The 20,817-nt window shown below is 41.9% G+C and overlaps 1 protein-coding gene and 1 pseudogene across 3 annotated transcripts in view; both read left to right on the top strand.

The window, feature by feature from the left end:
* LOC110533866 overlaps positions 1-16,498 on the top strand; it is a 76,859-nt pseudogene extending 60,361 nt beyond the window's left edge.
* Positions 16,499-16,693: 195 nt separating this feature from the next.
* The window catches only part of LOC110533865 (A-kinase anchor protein 1, mitochondrial), a 29,390-nt gene continuing 25,266 nt past the window's right edge, over positions 16,694-20,817 (top strand). The window contains exon 1 of one of the 3 annotated variants that reach the window (XM_036990246.1): positions 16,694-17,089. The gene's annotated coding sequence lies outside the window, so the exon portion shown is untranslated. The remainder of the gene's footprint in view (positions 17,090-20,817) is intronic. The other 2 variants (XM_036990247.1, XM_021618425.2) reach the window with 2 other exon arrangements.

Here is a 20,817-nt window from a genome sequence, read left to right as displayed (position 1 = left end):
CTTTTCTCTTCTATCTGTACTTGTATGTGAAGGCAAAATACTGAACACAGGTTTAAATTGTTATTGCACAATTGATTAACACCACACTGGGATATTAAACATGACTTGCTGCATTCCCAATTCTGCCTGTAACCTTTAACTACAGGACAGTGATGCTAGCTAAATGACATGAAAGAGTCCTGAGTCATCCTGCTCTTTATCATCGGTGGATGGGAGAGATAATAGAAGATGGGGATGTCAAATGTGGTAATGTGATGTGCTACGTACCAGACCTTTGATGTAACCTTAACTCTATCCCTTGTCTGGTCTGCAGGTGATCATCCGCATGTGTAAGATCATCGATAAGACGTGTCTGTCTCCCACGCCCACCCTGGAGCAACACTTGATGTGGGATGACATCGCCATCCTGGCCCGTTACATGCTCATGCTGTCCTTCAACAACTCTCTGGACGTGGCCACTCACCTGCCCTACCTGTTCCACGTGGTCACGCTGCTGGTGGCCACCGGCCCCCTGTCCCTCCGCGCCTCCACACACGGCCTGGTCATCAACATAATCCACTCCCTCTGTACCTGCTCCCAGCTCAACTTCAGTGGTGAGGAGGCCACACACACAATATCCTAGCCCTGGCTGTAGAGAAGAGAGGACAGACAGAGCGACAGAGAGAGAAGTGAAACAATTTAAAAGGCAGAGGGTTGATGGGTGTCATTCAGTGTTTTGAAAGTAGATGGATAGCTAGAGATGTACACTTTTGGGAGATTTTTCATTGATGTACTGTATAGCCTTGCTGAAACTAACTGAACTATTCCCCTGTGTGTTTCTCTCTTCCAGAGGAGACCAAGCAGGTCCTGAGGCTGAGCCTGACAGAGTTCTCCCTGCCTAAGTTCTACCTGCTGTTCGGCATCAGTAAGGTCAAGTCTGCTGCGGTCATCGCCTTCCGCTCCAGCTACCGCGACCGCTCCTTCTCCCCCGGGTCCTACGAGAGGGAGACCTTCGCCCTGTCCTCCCTGGAGACCGTCACCGAGGCCCTGCTGGAGATCATGGAGGTCAGGAGATCACCACACTGACATCGTCACTCATTATTCCATCGTCTCTATGAAACTACTGTCTGTACCGGGTGATGCTAGAGATCACCACACTGACATCGTCACTCATTATTCCATCGTCTCTATGAAACTACTGTCTGTACCGGGTGATGCTAGAGATCACCACACTGACATCGTCACTCATTATTCCATCGTCTCTATGAAACTACTGTCTGTACCGGGTGATGCTAGAGATCACCACACTGACATCGTCACTCATTATTCCATTGTCTCTATGAAACTACTGTCTGTACCGGGTGATGCTAGAGATCACCACACTGACATTGTCACTCATTATTCCATCGTCTCTATGAAACTACTGTCTGTACCGGGTGATGCTAGAGATCACCACACTGACATCGTCACTCATTATTCCATCGTCTCTATGAAACTACTGTCTGTACCGGGTGATGCTAGATGCTGGGTGAACACCAACCAAATGTAATATTCTACTTGCCCAGTCTAGCAAACAAAAATAGTTTAAACAAATATTTTTTATTTTTTTTAATGTGCTCAAACTGTTTCCTCTTTTCCACAAGGCCTGTATGAGGGATATCCCTGGCTGTAAGTGGCTGGACCAGTGGACAGAGCTGGCTCAGAGGTATGGTAACAACATTTACACTCTTCTAATGAACAGAACCAACCACACTGTTTGCTCCAAATCAATTTTCTGATGCTTATATTACTATTGGTGCTAATGTCAGAGCAATGTAGAGAGGCTTCAGATCATTTACATTTAAAAATATATATATATTTCTTTTGATATTTAGCATACATGCTTATCCAGAGCGACTTACAGGAGCAATTAGGGTTAAGTGCCTTGCTCAAGGGCACATAGACAGATTTTTCACCTAGTCGGCTCTGGGTTTCAAACCAGCGACCTTTTCGGTTACTGGCCCAACTCTCTTAACCGCTAGGCTACCTTCCGCCGTCAACTTGACTGACTTTCATAAGGCATGCGTATGAAAGTAGTCTGTGTATTCATCCGCTCTCTCTCCTTTTCTCTCCCTCTGTCAGGTTTGCGTTCCAGTACAACCCGTCCCTGCAGCCCAGAGCCCTGGTGGTGTTTGGCTGCATCAGTAAGAGGGTGACCCACGGCCAGATCAAACAGATCATCAGGATCCTCAGCAAGGCCAGCCCCCTGCTCAGCATAGACAGGGTCTGTGTCCCATCACTCGGCCCTGTTCCTCGCTACATTCTGTCATACATAGAATTAGGACATGCATCTCATTGAAACCACTTGAATGACTGTACTGTATCTTGTGAAAGACAATGGTCAGTGCAATTATTTTTTTTAAAGCAGCGCTGTTGTCAAAATAGAATATCACTTCAAGTAACCGTGCTTCCATCTCGTGCACTTTTTATCTGCCAATTGGCGTTCTAAATCTACAGACATGACCTCTACTCTCGTGGGAACGTTGCAAGTCTTTGAATAGATTCTGCTACAAGTTTTGGAAGTAGTTGTGAATGCTGGAGCAGTGTCTGATCCTGTCTCATTAGGGTCTGTCTGTTGAAAGATGCTGTGTGTAGCATAACCTGTGCTGCGCAAACTGAATTGACCTGTTGTCTGTCAATAGGGTCTGGAGAGCTGTCTAAAGGGACCTGATAACTACAACAGCCAGGTGTTGATAGAAGCTACAGTAATAGCTCTCACCAAGCTGCAGCCTCTCCTCAACAAGGTACACACACGAAGACACAGATGGCCGATCAAGGGATAATTTAAGAGATGGATGTATTAAATGTTCTGGTGAGCTAACTTATTTGTGTGTGCGTGCGTATGAACCACATTCTAAAAAGTAGAACCCAAAGCTCCTTCTGACACGCAGAGAGAGCAGAGAGGAGGGAAGTTATTTTGGCCCTGCCTGTATGTGGTAAATAGGCTGCTGATAGATGGTAGATGGTGGCAGTAAATTGTCGTGTGAGACACGCTCTGACTGCAAGTGTGTTTGTTGGTGGCTCGCCTACGCACAGGGCCCTGTGTGTGTGTTGGATTGTGTGTGTGTGTGTGTGTGTGTGTGTGTGTGTGTGTGTGTTGGATGGTAGTAGTGGTGAGGCTAAATAACAGCTTCTGTGTTTCCTCCAGGACTCCCCCATGCACAAGGCTCTGTTCTGGGTGGCCGTGGCTGTGCTCCAGCTGGACGAGGTCAACCTCTACTCTGCCGGCACCGCACTGCTGGAGCAGAACCTTCACACACTGGACAGCCTCAGGGTCTTCAACGACAAGGTACTAAACACACAGACAACTTTTCAAAAGGATGTTCTTCCACAAACCTTCAGCTCAAACATTCACACTTTTTTTGGGGGGGGCCAGGTCTTCTCACTGTTTCACTTTGATTTAATTATTTACAAAAACATGTAAACCTTATCTTCCCCTCTTTCCCCTGTAGAGTCCAGAGGAGGTGTTTATGGAGATCAGGAAGCCTCTGGAGTGGCACTGTAAACAGATGGACCACTTTGTGGGCCTCAACTTCAATTCCAACTTCAACTTTGCACTAGTGGGTCACCTGTTGAAAGGTAAGTAGGCGGGGGTGTCTAAGCATTGGGTCGGCATGGTTGAGCTCTTTCTCTAACCAACCACGTCTCTGTCCAGGGTACAGACACCCCTCCCCCAACACAGTGGCGCGGACCATCCGGATTCTCCACACACTGCTAGCCCTGGTGGGAAAACACCTCAACTGTGACAAGTTTGAGGTGAACACCCAGAGTGTGGCGTACCTGGCAGGTGAGTTCAGGAGGGATCCTTAATGAAGCCATACTACGAATATTTATGATTGATTGATTTTTATTTATAAAAAAAAAATAAACCTTTTTCTCCCCAATTTCGTGGTATCCAATTGTTAGTAGTTACTGTCTTGTCTCATCGCTGCAACTCCCGTACGGACTCGGGAGAGGCAAAGGTCGAGAGCCATGCGTCCTCCGAAACACAACCCAACCAAGCCGCACTGCTTCTTGACCCAGCGCGCATTCAACCCGGAAGCCAGCCACACCAATGTGTCGGAGGAAATGCCGGGCACCTAGCGACCTTGTCAGCGTGCACTGCGCCTGGCCTGCCACAGGAGTCGCTAGTGTGCGACGAGACAAGGATATCCCTGCCGGCCAAACCCTGGACCAATTGTGCGCCACCCGCAACAGAGCCTGGGCTCGAACGATGCAGTGCCTTAGACCACTGCGCCTTAGACCACTGCGCCTTAGACCACTTCGCCACCCGGGAGGCTATTGATTGATTTTATTATTAGAGTGTCTTGCATCTTCAGGATGCCCATGTTCATATTGACTTTAAACAAAAGTGATTTTCGTTCCTGCCTCCCGGGTGGCGCAGATTTTCATTGATATTCTTAATTTGCATGCCAACGGTTTCTGCGTAAAAAAACAAACTGATCTCGTAGTGAAATGACGCCTGTCTGTGTGTGTAGCTCTCCTCACTGTTTCAGAAGAGGTCCGCAGCCGCTGTAGCCTCAAGCACAGGAAGTCCCTGCTCCTCTCGGAAGTTACCATGGAGAATGTTCCCATGGACACATACTCTGTGCACCACAGCGACCCCTGCTGCAGGTGAGTCTACAGGGCTGCCTGCTGACAGAGCAGCTGACTGAAGATTAGTTTCAGCTCTCTGTATTGTACAATGTCAAAAAGGAATTGTACGGACAATATGTGTTCACCTTTCATGAATGTTTTGTTTTTCCCTCCTGTGTCAGGACTCTTCGGGAGAGTCAGCCGTGGACATCCCCCAAGGTGTCAGAACGCTACCTAGTGGCTCACTACTCCTCGGTGGGGCAGATCAGCCCCCGCACACGCAAGTCCATGAGCCTGGACATGGGCCAGCCTTCCCAGGCAAACACTAAGAAACTGCTGGGTAAGACACCTGTCAATCATTCTGCACTGCTAGAGATCAACAGAAGTGTTTTATCAAGAGAGAACTGGTCAGAGGGAGTTAGCCTATAGACATGATGACCTAGATATCCATAGAGAAACCACCAGGTCTATGCTATTTTAGGTATTGTTAGTGTTTAAGTGAATTGACCTGTGTGTTAACATGGCCATCATGTATTTTTCTATGCTGGCTCACCAGGCACTAGGAAGAGTTTTGATCACTTGATATCAGACAACAAAGCACCAAAGAGGCCAGATATGGAGTCTGGCATCACTACGCCACCAAAGATGAGGAGGGTGGCGGAGAACGATTATGAAATAGGTGAGTGTCCAGGTCAGTGTCCGTCTCCTGTTCACCTGACACTTACATGTTTGTGGCAGGGATGCTAGAGGTTTGACACTGACTCATGTGTCTCTCTCTCCATCCCACAGAATCGACCCAAAGAATCTCCCACCACACCCTGAGGAAGGTGTCTGTGTCAGAGTCCAACGTGCTGCTGGATGAAGAGGTTCTCACAGACCCCAAGATCCAGGCTCTGCTGCTCACGGTCCTGGTGAGACCACTCGCTCAGCTCTCCTCCTCCACCTCTGTCTTTCTCTGTCTCTCTCTCTCTTTTAAACTCCCTCTCTCACAGTTCCTTGTCGTTAGTTTGTGCCTATTTCTAACATGCTGGTGTAAAGGATCTCACTGTTCCTTCCTGTCTTGCCTCTATGCTACAGGCTACGTTGGTGAAGAATACAACAGATGATTTTGACCAGAGAATCCTCTACGAGTTTTTAGCTGAAGCTAGTGTTGTCTTCCCTAGGGTCTTTCCAGTTGTGTAAGTGTTTCATTTCAACACAATAAAGCCATGAACAAATACATACAGTATCAGTCTAAAGTTTGGACACCTACTCATTCAAGGTTTTTTCTTTATTTTTACTATTTTCTACATTGTAGAATAATAGTGAAGACATCAAAACTATGAAATAACTTCTCCATGCATCACGGTGGGAACCACACATGTGGAGAGCATCCATTCACCTACTCTGCGTCTCACAAAGACATGACTGTTGGAACAAAAAAATTCAAATTTGGACTCATTAGACCAAAGGACAGATTTCCACCGGTCTAATGTCCATTGCTCGTGTTTCTTCGCTCAAGCAATTCTCTTCTTATTATTGGTGTCCTTTAGTAGTGGTTTCTTTGCAGCAATTTGACCATGAAGGCCTTATTCAGTCGATGTTGAGGTGTCTGTGACTTGTCTGAAGCATTTATTTGGGCTGCAATCTGAGGTGCAGTTAACTCTAATGAACTTATCCTCTGCAGCAGAGGTAACTCTGGGTCTTCCTTTCCTGAGGCGGTCCTCATGAGAGCCAGTTTCATCATAGCACTTGATGGTTTTTGCAACTGTACTTGAAGAAACTTTCAAAGTTCATGACATTTTCCAGGTTGACTGACCTTCATGTCTTAAAGTAATGATGTACTATTGTTTCTCTTTGCTTATTTGAACTTTTCTTGACATAGTATGGACTTGGTATTTTACCAAATAGGGCTGTCTTCTGTATACCTCCCTTGTCACAACACAACTGATTCTTTCAAACACATTAAGAAGGAAAGAGATTCCACAAACGAACTTTTAACAAGGCACACCTGTTAATGAAAATGCATGCCAGGTGACTACCTCATGAAGCTGGTTGAGAGAATGCCAAGAGTGTGCAAAGCTGTCGTCAGGGCGCAGGATGGCTACTTTGAAGAATCTAAAATATATTTGGATTTGTTTAACACCTATTTGGTTACTACAAGATTCCATATGTGTTATTTAATAGTTGTGATGTCTACAATTTAGAACATAGTAAAAATAAAGAAAAGGCCTTGAATGAGTAGGTGTGTCCAAACTTTTCACATGTACTGTATATTCCTGTTAGTGTGTACACAAGCCTTCATATCATGTTGTGGTCTTCTTTCCAGTCACAACCTGCTGGACTCGAAGATCAACACCCTCCTCTCACTGTGCCAGGACCCTAACCTCCTAAACCCCATCCATGGTATCGTGCAGAGTGTGGTTTATCATGAGGAGTCACCCCCCCTTTACCAGCCCTCCTACCTACAAAGTGAGAGTACACCCACTCCTCCCCCTCTCCACACACCATTACAGTTAGAACTATGGGTTCTGTGGTGAAAATGTCCATTTATTAATAGTTGTTTCTTCACTTTCTCTCTCAGGCTTTGGGTTTAATGGTCTATGGAGATTCGCTGGGCCCTTCTCAAAGGTGAGCAGACAAATCGTTTGCCTCTTTAGAGTATGGAAGGTTTATTGTCTGTTTAACTTCCTTTCCATTCTGCTGTGCACACAGCAAACCCAGATCCCGGACTACGCTGAGCTGATAGTGAAATTCCTGGATGCTTTGATTGACACGTATCTGCCGGGGATCGACGAGGAGACGAGTGAGGAGTGTCAGCGTACGCCCACGTCACCCTACCCCCCGCCGGGCCAGAGCCAGCTCAGCATCACAGCCAACCTCAATCTCTCCAACTCCATGACCTCACTGGCCACCTCCCAGCACTCCCCAGGTCTGCACACACATACAGTACACACACACAGAGATAGCCAAATCTAGCCCTTCTCTCAACAGTTTTTATTCTTTCAAATTAACTAGCTGTGATGCTTTACAGTAGACTCCATCGCAAACTAAATAGACCTTTGACCTATTTGCGTTTTGTCGTCATCATAATAATATTCTGGCATGTTAGGTCTTTCCATTTGACCAATCAAGAGACTCAACATGCACTAACGAATACATAGAATTAAAGGGAAATATAAAGTGTCCATCCATTTCCCACTGAATTCAACCTCACCTGAAAAGTTCCATCCACTATATTTAAGCAATAAGGCCCAAGGGGGTGTGGTATATGGCCAATAAACAACAGCTAAAGGCTGTTCTTCTGCACGACGCAACACGGAGTGTCTTGATACATCCCTTAACCGTGGTATATTGGTCATATACCACAAACCCCTGAGGTGCCTTATTGCTATTATAAACTGGTTACCAACGTAATTCGATGAGTAAAAATAAATGTTTTGTTATACCCGTGGTATACATTCTGATATACCACGGCTGTCAGCCAATCAGCATTCAGGGCTCGAACCACCCAGTTTATATGTAACGTTACATGGTGGGTTCACCAACTTGGTCCATGTGTACAGCTGATTCTCTCTCTAACCCGGCATGATGTTTTTAGGTCATATTTTATTATTTAGTGTTCATCATAGACATCTCATTCATGTTTTTGTTCACTTTTCTTTCGCCTCATTTGATGTGCTGGATGCGGTGTAGTTTGTAGACGATCTCCAACTTTGTCCCGTTTGAGGTCCCCCAAGGTGGTGCCCCCCAAAATGATGGATACAATTAAACTATAGAGCTGCAATGGGCAAATAGTGTCTCAGCCTATAATATGTGCATTAGTGGTAACAACTTATTTATGTATTGTAATGTCATACTGTATGTCTTTACCATTTATTCAATTTTATACTTTTGGAAATGTTTCATTATTTGTTTTCTTAATTTAAGACATTTTTGTCATTTCTGCTATGCCACTATTTGGATGAAAGAATGAGCCCCCTTTTTCTCATACCACTTTTCTCATGATTTATTTCTGTCACTGCTTTGTTAAGTTGGGTTAAGTGTTGTTTTTGTTAATCATGTTGCTCTTTGTTTGATGTCATTCCTCTTTTTGGGTTGCCATGGACACTCACTCCTGTTTCTTTCCCACTCTGTGTCTGTGAAGCTTCTCTGCCTTGCTCTAAGTCTGCTGTTTTCGCCCCACACCACGTCCGGCCAGGTATTACAGCCCCTCCTCCCCATGCTGCTCCTCACTCCCAGGCACACGGCACAGCCTCTCAGAGGTGTGTGGGGTAGCAGAGGCCCATCACAAAGCCCAACAACACTACGAGTATTTGTGATGGAAGTTGATGTACATCATGTTTCAATGCCCATACACCGTATGTCCTGTTTGAACAAAACCAGTGGGGAACCTTGACTATAGAACCTAGGCCTTCAGAGGGCCAAAAAAATATTCCAATACGTTGTATCAAAATCAAGAAAAGAACAGAAAACATAACATCTCTTAATGCGCCCGACACATCTTCTGTAGTCAAACTGTTCTAGTTGTAGTGAAGGAAGAGCAATGCTTTTTGATGATATTATGAATGAATCAAATAGGCCTGGCCGCGCTTTGGGCTCCCGCACACACAGAGACAGAACCAGCATGGACAGTGGACACAACATAACACAAAACATTAAATAATGTAACCAGCAAAACCAAAAACACACTGTTTACACTACCTATGGTAGCCTAACACCACTATTGCCAATAGCGACGACAACCGTGTCGCATCAAAGGTGAAAGGCTCGGAGTGCTGATAGGACAGCGACCGTCATATCTGTGCACTCCATGGCGCTGAAAGGAGAGCGTTTTGGTGAAACACAGACACGGATGATAGACAGGCTACAGCAGTCACACGCAGAATCAAATAACGTTAAAGAATTAGCAGCCCATTCACTCTAGTAGGCCCCATGAAATCAGAACAATACAAAAGCACAACCATTTCATTTAAAAAATGTAATTAACAAACCAGCTATTACTTCCACGTTCATCACACTAACTGGTCATCTAAAGTTTAAACGCAACACTGTTTTACAGTCATTATTTTCAAATAGATATCAAACAGGAAGCGAGCTGCAACCAAAAATGGTGCCACTCACCAGATGATGATAATTTGTAAACAAAGTTTGAGAGTTAATCTTGAAATGGGGAATATTAACGAATTAGCAACAACATTCACCTTCAAGTTGAAAACAGCTGCTGCAGCCGCTGTCGCCGTTGTAACACTACCACAACACAAGCTAGCTAACATTGTCACACTACCACAACACAAGCTAGCTAACATTGTCACACTACTACAACACAAGCTAGCTAACATTGTCACACTACTACAACACAAGCTAGCTAACATTGTCACACTACCACAACACAAGCTAGCTACCATTGTCACACTACTACCTCACAAGCTAGCTAACATTGTCACACTACTACCTCACAAGCTAGCTAACATTGTCACACTACTACCTCACAAGCTAGCTAACATTGTCACACTACTACCTCACAAGCTAGCTAACATTGTCACACTACTACCTCACAAGCTAGCTAACATTGTCACACTACTACCTCACAAGCTAGCTAACATTGTCACACTACTACCTCACAAGCTAGCTAACGTTACTAGTGTTACACCTCGATCACACCTACAGGTTATTGTGTTTTGGTACACCAGAAGTACATTCATTTCCCATGGAACGCTGCCTTGCAGAATTGAGTTGCAGGGGCAGTTGCAGTGCGTTCTGTGCCAGTGGTGGAAAAAGTACCCAATAGTCACATTTGAGTGAAGGTAAAGATGCTTTAATAGAAAATGACTGAAGTAAAAGTGAAAGTCACCCAGTAAAATACTAATTGAGTCAGTCTCAAAGTATTTGGATTTAAATATACTTTATTAAAAGTACATGTGATTGCTCAAATATACTTAAGTATCAAAAGTAAAAGTATAAATCATTTCAAATTCCTTATATTAAGCGAACCAGATGGCACAATTTTCTATGTTTAATTATATTTACAGATAGCTAGAGGCACACTCCAACACTCAGACATCATTTACAAATGAAGCATTTGTGTTTATTGAGTCCGCTAGATCAGAGGCAGTAGGGATGACCAGGGTTTTTCCCTTGATAAGTGTGTGAATTTTATTATTTTCCTCTTCTGTTAATCAATCAAAATGTAATGTACTTTTGGGTGTCAGAGAAAATGTATTGATTAAAAAGTACATAATTTTCTTTAGAAATGTAGTGAAGTAAAAGTTGTCAATTATAAATAGTGTATTACAGATGTACCCTAAAAAATGGCTTTAGTACTTTAAAGTATTTTTACTGAAGTACTTAACACCACTGGTTCTGTGTGGTGCATACATTGGATTTTTTGAAAGTATGCATCAAATTCTATGCGTAGATGGCTTGACAGAAATGGTAGCAGAAAAGGTGAATTTAACTTTTGTTGCACACATCCAGATGAGGCTGCATACCATTTTGTGCAATGCCACTAGAGGTGTTTTGGGCGTTAGTGTTGGAAACTACTGCTTGCACCACAAGATTTTAAACGGTCCCACCCTTTGCAAGTCAAAATATTTCACTGTCACTTCAAAATCTTCTCTGATACAGTTGAATGGTAGAGGCCTTATGTACAGCTTTTTAAGACTTAGCCAATGGCTGGCTGAGCTAGCTAGATTTTTCTACCCCGAGACCACCAAAGAAAATCCTGATTGGATATTTTTTTCTCTTCACCGTTAACACTTCTCTTTCCAACACAAACTGAAGAGATGAAGTCAGAAGATAATTACATTTATTGTAAAGATTTAAATAGAAATAAAAATATATTTCAAAGAATGTATATATATTTTTTATAAATCCTTAGGCCTTCCCTGATGGCCCTCGTGGTTCACCACTGTTCAAAATACAGAGCAATCCTATGGCAGAAGTTAGTGCACTTAGGTCAAAAATGGTGGATTTGTTTTCAGCCATTGGTTACATGGGTTCACTGCTCCCCCTGCTGTTGGATTTGTAGCTTTACAATCCCTGTGTTTTTCACAGTATTGATAGCCATATAAAGGTAATTACATTTTGTTTTTCAGGTAGATAACTTAAAAGCGTTTGCATTACTTTAGAATTATAGAATAGTTTGTAATGTATTAGTGTGACACATTATACCTGATGGCCTGTGTTTGGCGTGTGTCCTCCGGCAGGAATCGACAAGGAGAATGTGGAACTCTCTCCGACCACGGGTCACTGCAACAGCGGACGCACGCGCCACGGCTCTGCCAGCCAGGTGCAGAAGCAGCGCAGTGCAGGCAGCTTCAAACGGCCCAGCATCAAGAAGATCGTATGAGAGAGGCCCACCACTAGGACCCCTTACTGGGGTCGCCCACGCCAGTCATCATGCTGCACTTTTACTCCAACTCTCCTCTCTCTTTCTCAGCCTTGATTCTCCTCAGTTTCCGTTGTTTTTTTTGTTGTTTTTTACCCTAAACTGTCCAGTCAGCCATATTTGCTTGACGATCAAGAACTCTGAATATGATGCAGTTTTGTTTATGAAACGGTCAGTGTATGAGATGTCATTGAGAAAGAGTCTGGCGGTTATTATGTTTTGTGTATTTTTGTCACATCGGAATCCTTTTTTAAAAACAGCATATATTGAAAGAAAGCATTAACATTGACAACACAGCAGTAAAAGTAGGGAACATTGTGTCTGAAGCCATTTTGTTGTCTTGCTTCTTTCTGGTTTTAATTTTGTTTCATAATGACAAAGTATTACGAGAAGACCATTTCTGTGATTTGCACAATTTTCTGTAATTCAACATGCTTGTACGTTTTTTTTTTTTTTTTTTGTCTTTTCTAAGTGGTGTTTGTAGGACATTTTTCTTCAAGTTGAGAGAGCTTTGCCAATGGGGCTGAAAGACATGAAAGGACAAGCTGCAGATGCATCTCATTGGGACACATGGCCACGAAGAGGCATTGTGCCTTGGGACCCAGCGTTGAGAAAAGGGATCCCTCGCACCCACCAGAGAGACGCTACAGAGGGAGAGCACTACCCTGACACACACACACCATTGTGGAGGAAATTGCTGAATACCCTAAACCCTCCTGTAGTAGCAACATCTGTGAAAAGCATGACTAACAACAGACATTAGTGGTTTACTGTGTTATTGGGGGCTGGACTATCAATTGGCCCTGTTTTGAGCTGTGTCGGGGACAATCTAATAATGGCCAAGCCATGTGTCTTTATTGATTGTCAAAGCTGTGGGGATTTCTGTTTGGCAGTATTTTTATTCCCACATGAGTCAGAGAGCGCCAACTAGGCGGCAGGGCGATGTTTATTGTCATAAGTCTTGTCCTAGAGGCAGAACTGAGCGATTTTCCCCTTAGATAGCCCAGCTGTAAAGTCAAAATTGGCTATATTGTAAAAAAAATCATGAAAACGTGCTAGATTTGATGATTTTGTGGCTGTGCCAGCTAGTGACCACTGTGGGGCTGCCTCTAGAACTAGATTTGTGATGGGAAAAACGCTAACCTGCCAGGTGGGCCACTCTGGTGTTGGAGGACAGCAGCCCTGCAGGTTTCAGAGCTTTCGCATTTAATCAGCACCCTATTCACGTTTTATATCACTATGTCAAGGAAAGTAAAGGAGGAAAATCTAGAAAACAGGAATAGAGATTGTCCTATGTCAGAAATTTGGATTGGACATTTGAAATTGTCCTTAGCTTTGAGATTTGAAATATATCTATAGTGGTAGTCTTTCTCAGTAATAATTGTTTCATTCTTGCCCCAATTTACTGTTAACACATACAAACCATAAACATGGGAGGTTGTTTTGTTCATTGTGTGCCTTTTCTAGGGTTTTCAGATGTTTATAATGAAATGAGAAATGAAAAAATTGCTTCATACAGCATTAAAGGTATTGTAGATGGTTACTCTGCATAAATGTATATTTATATATACAGTTGTATTGTAAACAATACCTTATGAATGACAAGCATACAGGCATTATTAATCTGCTGCCTGGTATGGTTAAATATTTATGTAGAACGTTAACATTCGGTACCTCTTGTCAAAACAAGTATTCACACACAAATTCCATGACACTAGGGACCAGATTTGCTGAGTGAGTGCATGTGCAAATGTTGCACCTGTTTTGTCAAGAGTGAATGATATTGAAGTCAGAACAGTGATGGCTTTTATGTTTGTTTTTATCTTTGTTTTAGGGAAATTGGTGCCAATTATGTTCTGGTTCAAAAGCTTTAGTAAATCTGTCCCTGTTTATGATGTAAATAGTACAATAAGGTATTTGTTATATAGTAATTACAATGACATAGTTGTGATTTGTTTTAGTGAGCTTTGAATTTTATCATTGCAAAAGTCTGATTTAATTTGAAAGATTTGAGATTTGAAATATGGATTAATTAAACTATGGTTGTAATTAATCACCTCAAGACACACCTGCTAAATAGTGTTCTCCATGTTTAAAATCAGCATAAGGAAATAATGCCAAAAAATAACTTTGTGCGGGATTGAGACTATGGTTAGGCTGTCTGTTCGCAGATAGAACTGTGTGTATTTGGGAGTACAGCTGTACAGGGTGTTATTGGCCCTTTTGCCATTGTCTTCCCCTCATTAGTCCGTAGTGTGGCATGTGTAAAGGTTTAGGCAGACATAGGGGTCAGTTCCATGATGCAGTGCGGCAGGTCCTGGGATGCTGCACCAAAGACTGGCAAATCTGTTCGGTAGTTTTATCATTGTTGACTTTCTCTCAGCCTTTGCAGTTGGTCCAGTAGGCCTTGCACAGATAGACGTGTGGCAAACAGAGACGTTCCTTTCTCTAACAACATGGTGCAGTTTGTTAGGCAGCAGAGGAGTTCTCTGGTCACACCATTCAATTTCCTTGTGGAGCCTGGTTCCTAATTTCTGCTGTTGTGTACCAAGAAACCAACCAGTGCCATACATGGAGTTTCTCTGAAGTCATGGTTGTTTCAGAAGCTTGTGCCAACTCCTTCAGAGTTTTTCGTAAATGTGCTTGTTAACATTGATGTTAATCCTGGGGTCAAACACAATTCCATTAGACATTTTTGACTTGCTTTTGGGAAGGCCAGCGTGTGCATTAAGTGAATTATGTAAACTGAGTAGGAGTCGGTGTATAGAGATGGGTTAAGGGAGGATATGAAAACTGACAGTTTTAGTTGTTCACCTACATCCAGACATTTTAACAATCAACAACCATGCTCAACCCTACATTTATTTTCTTATTCTATTAATCTGGTTTCGATTGGACATGATGACCACAAGAAAATGAACAATGTGCACACTTTTTTTCCAAAATCAAAGTGTGTTGGTGCTGTTGAGAGGTAATGAACCTTGTGTAATGAAGTTGATTCCAAATGCCTAGATTTTGTTTACAAATGTTAATATACTTGAATCAGGAGGCTATATGTCAAGAAGAAGCAGTTCCTCATCATGGAAAGGGGAAAAAAATGTTTTTAGAAGTCAAATGGAACAAGTTCACCAAACACAACATTTCAAAAGATGAAAGGAAACCAAAGTTTAGGAACTGCAATATAGTACACACACAAACTCGGAAACTACTGTGTTTGATAAACAGTCCTCTGAGAGAAGTCTAATGTACTAATCCACAACTTAGTTTGCTTTCATATGGGGGGTGAGAGATGATTCAAGTAGTGAAAGAGAGATGGAACAAGCTATGAATCAATGCAAACCATAATGTTTTCTTTTTGTATGTGCTTTTTGTACATTTAATGATAATTATAACCACAGCATTCTTCATAATGTGCTATGATGTGTGTATTGTAAAACAAACTTTTTATTTAGTTCTGGCCTCATCAGACTTTAGGAACTACAGATCTCTGTTTCTAGCTCATATGCTTTTAAGGATAAACCCAACCAACTGATTTTATTTGTATTTATTTTACAGTGTAAATCAGACAGAGCACACTTTGTATATTCAATGGATCCCTCTATCAGTGTCTCTTCATAAAGGGTAGGCCAGAGGGAATGTGTTTGCCTTGCTTTTACTTCATGGAAATGTGCCACTTTAAAGAACTGAAAAGAATTGTCCTAATTTGAGTGAATTGAACATTTGTCTGTTCATGTGAAATTGAAAATGGTCACTTGAAGGCTCTAAAATGTACTAGCAGTAGCTCAAGAGAGACAGTATTATAGATAGCAGTTAACCACTTTGTTCAATGCAAGGATAAAACAATGTCAAAATAGCTTTTCTCCTCAAACATTGCTTTAATATACAGTAATGGCCTATTGGTCTTCCTTTTAAGATGGTAAAGCATAGAAATGATAGCTGAAAAGTGTTGGATGCAGAGCACCGTACCACCTGTTATCACACCATTTAACAGACAAAAGTATTGGGAGCAGAAACTGTCTCCGAAAGGTCGACTGAACTCTCTGTAAATGTATTGTAGGTTTTCATCATTCTCAACTGAAGTCAATTGTGTCTTGCACTGGTGTGATATCTCTTAATTTGGCACACATCTCAAGGTTATGCAAAATATTTTTAACCATTGGCCACTGTTTTACTGTTTCTTTCCCTCATGTTTTATGCAGTAAGCTCCACCTCTGTAAATAATTTTGTGTAAAAATTGATAAAGGTATATTTACTACACTGTAAATACATGTGATGATATTGTATTATTTAGCTTTTTGTAAAGCAGTTAGTTGCTGTACATGTAAAACATACAAATTGAATGATTCTAGTGTTAGTAATGATAACCTCTCTCCATCATGTCACTGCATTGTGTCATTAAATATATTGAGGAAAATAAAGGTTTAAATCGAGGATATAGATGACTGTGTACTCTAAAACCTCCACTGTATGATCGGTTGCTGTCCTCATCTGACATTTACAGATGTTGCCCTAATAAATCATTTCTGTCCAAACTTTGGCTGCTGGTGTCAAACTTGTAGATCATAGCATTTGTGTGCTTTTGATGGTTGTTTAATTTATTATTTAAAAAATGACTAACCTCTACCTCTGCACCTCATTGTCATTAATAGTAAAATAAAAGGTGTAGACTACCTGCCACTCCGCCATTATTGCTCATCAGCATGCGCATGAAACCGGCCGTCACTAGTTACCACAGCCACAAAATCAGAATTACGACTAAAACCCAAGCCCTCTATTTCTACAAATTATATTCTTAAAATATGATTTTAAACCTATCCTTAATCACACTGCTAATCTTATGCCTAACCCTTACCTTAAATTCATGATTCTTTGTTTGTTTTCATACATTTTTACGGTAGGCTTTACCCAATTTTGACTGGTTGTGGAGGTGACAACCTATGAAACCATGCAGTCTCCCTCCCTGGGCAATACTATCGCGAGGGTTGATTGGCTGCAGTATTTGGAGCAAAGCTGCTGGACTTCTAAAAGGGACTGTGTGCTGAAAGAAACAGGTGGAGATATCCAAGCGGTAGCTGGAGCAATTTACTGGTGTGCTGTTATATAGCTAAGCGGGATATTAAAAACGTGGTAAGTAGATATCTAGCTACCAAATGTTAGCACTCAAACTGGTGTACAGTTTGTTTGGCTAACTATCAACCTCATCTTGCACCAGTTTCAAATGCATTGCATGTCAATGGGGAGAAACCAGAGGAAACGTTCGATTGTTGCAAGCAAAGATGATCGCAAACATCTCTGCTTTGGTAACTAGCTAACTTATCTACTTAGCTAGCTAGTTACTTCTAACTGCGGAAATTAAAGTGGGAGCTAGCTAAGGTTAGCGCTCTATTAATTAGTAACACTCTAGCTAACTAAGTAGCGAGTTGTCCAACGCACCTGATTCCCATTTAACACATTAGCCGGTCAGAATGACAACTGCAGAGGCCAACATTTGGTGATGGTTATATTTCGGCCGTGCAAATTAAGGATGAAATGTCAGTGTCTTTTGGGGGAAATAAACTGATGCTGATAGCTGTCAGTGCAATATGGATGCGTTTACACAGGCAGCCCAATTCTGATATTCTGTTGACCAAGCAGATCTGATGTGAAAAACCTAATGTGATTTGGTCAATTAGTGGAAAAACATATTTGAATTGGGCTGCTTGTGTACACCAGTTTGAGTGCCAATCAGTTATGTTTAGTTTTTATCAGCCTCATCAAAAACTCGGGCCACAGGTTGTCTTAGTTTTTTAAACATTGGCTAGTCAGACCATTTGGGGCGGCAGGTAGCCTAGTAGTTAGAGCGTTGGACTTGTAACCGAAAGGTTGCAAGCTCGAATCGCTGAGCTGACAGGGTAAAAGTGTAGTTCTGCCGCTGAACAAGGCAGTTAACCCACTGTTCCTAGGCCGTCATTGAAAATAATAATTTGTTCTTAACTGACTTGCCTAGTTAAAAAAGGTCAAATAAAAAAAGTAATACTGTTCCAGCTGGCTAACAGCAGCTGATAGCTGTTCCCAAAGGCTGTGGTAAATGGCAACTGAATTGCGAGAAAATTCGCCTTCCTGCGGTCCTGGTTGTTGTCAGCTCAACTTGAATGTTGTCATTAAAACATTGATTACTAATTGGTCAACCATGCGCTATAGGGGGTGATACGTGCCAGAATTAGGCATCATAAAGCTACTGATACTTCTCACAAAGTCACGCGGTAGCCGCTCAAGACTTCAGCTAATTTCCTCTTTTGGAGCCTCACGGGAGCGAGCACCACGAACCGTGCTGCTTGCGAAACTGCTTGAGTTTTGCCGCACTACTCCCATTGAATTCTAAAACCTTTGCCGCGGCCCATCTAACTGCCCTTAGGTACTATAAAGCATAGCAGGGTACATTTTCGACCAGCCTTTACTTGGCAACACTTCCTCAATTCCTGACTTAGAAGACATGCGTGGTCTTCTAACCTTCCATGCAGATGGTTTGTCTCATTGATTGAGACGGGTGGATGTCCACACCAAAGTGCTGCATGTCATGAGCGCCATCTAGAAATCAAGCCGTGAGTTTAACAACACTCGCCTGTCTTGACAAATGAGAAGATTTGAAGTAGACAAGATGGCGACGTACACATTGTTGGCTTACTTCATGGAACAAAACAATTATTTTATTTAATAACCACCTGACCCAACTATGTTGTCTTCCAAGTCGGGAATTCAGGAAGTATAGCTGGAAATTCTGTGCTATGCTTTACTCTGCCAACGGCTATCAGCCATCAGTAGTAATGGTCTGACTAGCCAATGTTTTTAAAGCTAGTTATTTCAGTTGGTCCATGCTTGCTGACATGACTTTTTGACCTAATGCAAATAGCTAGAGGTCCCTCAATCCTGTTAGGATAATTAGTTAGGCATTAAATAGAAACTGTTTCCATGTGTACCATTTCTATTTTCCTATGCCATGTACTGTCTCGTCTTTTCTGACACCACCTTCAGTTTACTGTTACATTCATTATCAAAATTGAACAGCAACACTCTAGGCGCATGTTAATAATTGATTATACCTTACAAGGATTCAACCAATGTTATCGATTCATAAGTTTAGCCTACAATTCAATATAAACAAACATACTTTAGCAAAGACCACAGTTGGATTATTATTGACTGTGCTGTGGTCCTGCTGCGCAGCAGAGGAAATTAAGCACTTAGTCCTATCTGTATTGTTTTGTTGTCAATTTTTGTTATTGACATAGCTTTGTTCTGTTCAATATTCTCTACCTGACATAGTACTTTAAATACCCTGATTCATGTTCAGTTCAAAAGAATACAAGATGAAAGATTGCTGACACATTAACCTCTTGGAAAAATAACGTTCCCAAAGTAAACGGCCTATTTCTCAGGACCAGATGCTAGAATATGCATATAATTGACAGATTAGGATAGAAAACACTCTAAAGTTTCAAAAACTGTCAAAATATTGTCTGTGAGTATAACAGAATTGATATTGCAGGCGAAACCCTGAGAAAAATCAAACCAGGAAGTGGCTTCTATTTTGAAAACTCCATGTTCCATAGCCTCCCATTGCTCCATTTAAAGGGATGTCAACCAGATTCATTTTCCTATCGCTTCCTCAAGGTGTCAACAGTCTTCAGACATAGTTTCAAGCTTTTATTTTGAAAAATTAGCCAGAATGATAACATCTCGTCAAGTGGTCACATGAGTTTGGATAGGTATTGCTTTTCCCTCTCCTACTGTGAAAGACATTTGCGGTTGATATATTATCGATTTATATATTTTAAAAACAACCTGAGGATTGTTTATAAAAAACGTCTGACAGGTTTCTGTGGACATTACGGATATTATTTGGAATTTGTTTGCGTTGTTGTGATCACTCTTTCCTGTGGATTTCTGAACATAATGCGCCAAACAAACGGAGGTATTTTGGATATAAAAATAATCTTTATGGAACAAAAGGAACATTTGTGTAACTGGGAGTCTCGTGAGTGAAAACATCTGAAGATCAAAGGTAAACAATTCATTTGATTGCTTTTTTTTTGATTTTCGTGACCAAAGCTACCTGATGCTAAGTGTACTTAATGTTTTGTCATGCGATCGATAAACCTACACAAACGCTTGGATTGCGTTCGCTGTAAAGCATAATTTCAAAATCTGAGACTACAGATCGATTAACAAAAGGCTAAGCTGTGTTTTGCAATATTGCATATTTCGTGAATCTGAATATTTTTTGTAATATTATTTGACTGAGGCGCTATGCTATTCAGCGGTTGCTGATGACAAGGGATGGGTAGCGTCAAGAAGTTAAACCAATGAGGGTTCTGAACTTTAAATGGATACTTTTATTTGGCAATGAGGCCCGTTATCTACTTTCCCATAGTCCGGTGTACTTGTGGATACCATGTTTTATGTCTCTATCCAGTATGAAGGAAGTTAGCATTGACTCGCGAAACTACATCTAACTAGCGTTACCCAATGACTTCCAGTCAGTGTGCTATCTGCTAGCATGCTAACTCTGGGGAAGTAAAGGGCATCATTGCCAAAATCCTGAAGTATCCCTTTAAAGCCAATTATCTCCATATTTTTGCAGATAGAACCTCTATAATCCCTAGCTCTCTATTTCTGCAGTCAGAGGGCTAGTTGTTGAGGGTAGATATTGCTGAGCATGGGACGTTGGGGCCTGTCACTCCCCTTTCCTGTTGGTTGTGGAGAGGATGCCCTGCAAATGGAATTAGATATTGAGCATAGTTTTGGAAATCCTCTGAGGAATACTAAGACAGGGCTGTCACATGAACCTGCTTGTTTGTCAAACATTTAGGCTACAC

The sequence above is a fragment of the Oncorhynchus mykiss genome, chromosome 10 (genome assembly GCF_013265735.2).
Source record: "Oncorhynchus mykiss isolate Arlee chromosome 10, USDA_OmykA_1.1, whole genome shotgun sequence".
NCBI lineage: Eukaryota > Metazoa > Chordata > Actinopteri > Salmoniformes > Salmonidae > Oncorhynchus > Oncorhynchus mykiss.
Note: the sequence above shows the minus strand (reverse complement) of the source record. Positions and strands in the feature narration are given on the sequence as shown.